This window comes from Lathamus discolor, chromosome 4 (genome assembly GCF_037157495.1).
Source record: "Lathamus discolor isolate bLatDis1 chromosome 4, bLatDis1.hap1, whole genome shotgun sequence".
Lineage (NCBI taxonomy): Eukaryota > Metazoa > Chordata > Aves > Psittaciformes > Psittacidae > Lathamus > Lathamus discolor.
In genome coordinates, this window is record NC_088887.1 from 5,978,818 (window position 1) to 5,981,688 (window position 2,871).

A 2,871-nucleotide genomic window follows, 5' to 3' on the forward strand; every position below is an offset into this window, starting at 1 on the left:
AGGCCTAAGGAAAAAGATACAATTTCATGATTATTTAATTAAATTGATAACTGTAATTACTCAATTTTGGTTTATAAATTAATATATATCATTACGGCAATGGATTGCAGCCAACAAATGGGTGGAGGCTACATATACCCAAGGTTATTGCAAATTTGAATGTGGGGCAACTCTGCATGTGCTTACTGAAACTACAGAGAAGAGGAATGGTATAGCTACTGTGGGAATGCAGAAGTCATCAGGTGCATTGTCAGGGCCTTGAATTGCTTTCTCCCCAGGCAAAACATCAGTGGCATTGTTCTCACATGTTTTCTTTATGAATGGGCAATTATACAAGGTTCTGTCTTAATTTCTCTTGAACCTGTTCTAGAGTTGACCACATCATGTAACTATTCATTAGATAAGGTACACAAATCACTGCTGCAGTCTCCTTTCAGGTTGTAATTTGGTTTGGGGTAAATGAGGGCAGCACAATGATAAGATGGAGATCCAAGATAATCAGGTAGTTTGTAGGAAAGACCGTGATAGTTTGCTTCTGTCAGAGGTGTTACGGTGAACTGCCCCTGGAGCTGCACAGTCTGTGTCATGCAATACATTTCAGTCACTCTTACTAGCAAGAAAGAATATTTAGTATTAAAAGAACTAAATAAATAATTATTGTCTAAACTATATTATTATTCCTAATATTATTATTAGGAAAATGAGTAATTTCATTCTTGATATTCTAATCATGTTTTCTAAATAGCCATGGAACACTGTGTGTTAACCTTAGTGACTCACTTCATTTCCCATGGGATAGACATGATACCACTTTCTCTCTGTTCAGAGATTTACTCTTCCTGTCTCATTCTTTCTTCCTTCTGTATTTGTAAACCTGGATTGGCAATACTGAATTGCTTTAATGGAATAGAGAGATGTAAGAGACTGCACTACTCCTTTAAATGTAACTGGATTTAGATTTTGGAATGAAGTGAGTTGCAAAATAGAAATGGCTTCGTTTGGAGCCAAGATTTTGCTTAAGTAGTAACTGCATTTGTGCTAGCTAAGTAGGAGTATTACAAACAGTCTTCAGGGTGCCTGACGCAGGTACTTACACAATACAGTACTCTAGAAGTTTGAGTGCTTTTTCTTTTTTTCCCCTTCAGTTTGCTGGAACAAAACCAGTCAACCCAAAATTGAATGTTCCAATGTTGTTTCTTGGTAAATTACTGGAATTGTGTAAACAGTGTTGTCTGGAGAGGGAGAGAGAAGTATTTGTGGACTACTGAAGCATTTGGACTCAGAGGACTATCGCAGGACAGACTGAACAAGTAGTGGCTGCAGCTGCAAAGATACAATCTGAGATGCTTTGCATTATCTACATCTTCTGTAATGTGCTTCTCTTTATCTATTGGATAAAGCACTTTTAAATCTAGGGCCCCTCTTTTACAGATAGTCCTTCCAAAATGGGAATAGGTTGATATTGTTTATAATGCAAGCAAACATATTCGGAAAGTGTAATCTGTAATCTGTATGTTTTAGAATGTGAACCGTGCCCACTACTACAGCACCTGAGCCTGGCTTTTTATACTGAGTTTCTTTGTGTGCATCTTGTAGTCTCACCCTGGGAAACAAATAGAAGTTGTTTTGGAGACTTTTCTATTATAGTTTCTCCTTCTTTCCACACAAGCGAACCCCAAAGGTGGGGAAGTACAAATGCCTTATGTTAGTAACTTACACGACTGCCTTCTGAGCTTCTTTTAATGTGAAATAACATTTGTTACAAGGTATATTCTTAGGGGTTTCCCCCCTCAGCTTCCTAGTCACGGCTTGAAATGTTTGCTGTTGCTACATAGCATAATCAATATGCTATTAAAATAAAAAATATTCATATAGTTTTGTAGGAAAGGATAATATTATACAGACCATAAGCAATATTAAAGAACTGACACAGAAGATAAAATGGTAGAAACTGTATTTGCTTCCTGGTAGTGAGAAGTATTCTTAAAATTGTAAAATTATCTTTATTACCTCTATAGTAAGTTACTACTGGTTTTTAAAGTCATTTGTACATTTGGGTTAAATTTCATTGCATCTCACTCCTCTGTGGTAGATAGCTATGGGAAAATTGAGCATTTAATTTATTTAGTGTTAAATTATCTTATAATTTATTATCATGTTATAATTTCTCTAGTATTTAATATCATTATTATTTATTTATTATTTAAAACTCTGCACAGTTAATGCAGGAAACCAACGGTAGCCGAACGACTGTCCCAATTAATAGAGTCATCACCAAGATCTTTATGAAGGATTCATTGTATGGCAACATGTGAAATAACAATGCAACTAAGAGTTCATCGTATCGTGGCAAAGAGATCGGTATAGGTGGTTTCAGACATAGCCGCAGTAGCTGAAGGAACCACCAGTTCAGATAAGAAGTTTAAATTTATACTGTCGGTATTGTTACTTCCCTTCTTTTTTAATGATAACTAACTCTCAGTCCTGAACTCTTCCCTAACCGTAATTCGCCCTTTCCAAAGGCACTTTCGACCAAAAATGTTACGGAGCTGAAACCGTCCATGAAATAGCTGCAGAACTGCACTCATGGATCTGCAGATCAGTTGTGCTTTGTGAACTGTGGAAATCAGTGGACAAAATAAGCCCTTCAGGTGTATTGATTATATGTACACACTTCCCATACTCCAAATTCTGATGATACTATTTCTGATGAAAAAGAAGCAGGTATCAGAGTTTTGTTACTGGATGGTGGGAATGAAAATGCCTCACAGTGCTGGGAAAAGGGAATTTCCAAATAAGGATAGATTAAAAATACTCTCTACCCTAAAGAAAAAGAGCAAGAGGTAACTGTGTAAAGACTGGAGATAAAAC